Genomic DNA, 1680 nt, shown 5'->3' with positions numbered 1-1680 from the left:
TAATGTAGCCCTTTAATATAATAAAATATCATTTATTATATCATATTAATATTATTATTATTATTATTAATGATAAATTTATGAGTCTTTTACTATTGACCTATTAACTTTGATCTACGTGTTGACAATATTACAATAAATAGTGTGAGTCAGTTATTTAATTCATCATTTTTTATTTGGCGATTTTAAATTTATATTATTTTTTATGAATATATTCTACAATTTGAACTAGTGAAATCAAAAAAATTATTGTGATTGAATATGAATTTATATTGGTATAAATATATAGTAATAATAATGAAATGAAGCTGATGATTTTTTTTTTTATTTAGAAATGAATGAGTAAAATAAGGATTAATAAATGTATTTATGTGGGGGTGATAAAAAGTAGTGCTAAATTGAAGATCTGGTGGAGGAAAAAGGGTAGGTGGTTGGTGATTATGCGCCCACCTTTGAAGGAAAACGACAGATTCAATGTTATCTATCATCACATTGTCTTCATAGCAAAAATAAAACACCACAAACTGTGGAAGGAATGAATGAATGGAAGGTATTCAAGATTTGAGGATTGAGTTTCAGTGGAAGGCATTAAAGGGTGTGTTATATATTTTGGGTATGAAATTTTTTTGATTTTTTGTTTTTTATATGGATTATGAAAATTGTAGGATTCTGAAGATTTGTTGTTTTGGTGGCTGATTCTCTTTCACAATAGGCTTATCTTTTTGTGTCTAACTAAGTGGAGGAAAGAAACAAAAGGGTCATTCTATTTTTTGTTTTAATCCTTTAGTTGTTAAAGGAAATGGATTTTGATCATTTGTAGTTAAGTTGGAATTAAACAAAGTTTATTAATATTTGTTTAATTTTTTTATATAATAATAATAATTCATTATTATCTTAAACTCATTAAACAAAGTTTATTAATATTTTTTTTTATTTTTTATATAATAATAATAATAATTCATTATTATCTTAAACTCATTAAACATTTGATATCAATCAATTTGTTAAAGGGGCAATATGTTTGGTGGGATTTTTGAGGTAAATGTTAATTAATGAATTTGATGAGATAGTGAAAGGGAAGTGAATGGTGTGTGAGAGGACAGAGTATAATGAATGTTGCAAAAGAACTATCATAGTCGGAATTTGAGGTTTTGATTCAGGTAGATTCTTCCTTTAATGCTGGGAGGTAATTGTGGCAATTTTTTTTAGAGTTTAATTTATATGTATTGGTATACAAAGTTTTATACATAGATAAATTATCTAGATAATTCTATAAATAAAAATCAAATATTATTAATTATGTATTGATTAATTGTATATATAAAGTAAATTTATTTTTTTGAATCATTGACTTACTAAATCATATGCAATTTGAGAACATTTTATACAATGTAATGATATTTTACTGTATGCGTTAACAGATTGAGGCAGTATAATTAACGCGTAGAATAAAATACCATTAGATTGTGTAAATGTTCTCAAATTAAATATGATTTGATCAGTCACATATATAAAAAATAAATTTATTTTTAATTATATAAAAAATAAATAAAATGCTCACGCGCACACACATACACCTAATTATATAAAAGGAAAACTTTTAATTTTGTTTTGATTGAATCAGCTTACCAACAAAGAAATAAAATAATCCCATTTGGCCATGGGGTAGGTGAGGGGAAA

The sequence above is a fragment of the Cicer arietinum genome, chromosome 4, assembly GCF_000331145.2.
Source record: "Cicer arietinum cultivar CDC Frontier isolate Library 1 chromosome 4, Cicar.CDCFrontier_v2.0, whole genome shotgun sequence".
NCBI lineage: Eukaryota > Viridiplantae > Streptophyta > Magnoliopsida > Fabales > Fabaceae > Cicer > Cicer arietinum.
This window is presented reverse-complemented; position numbering follows the sequence as displayed.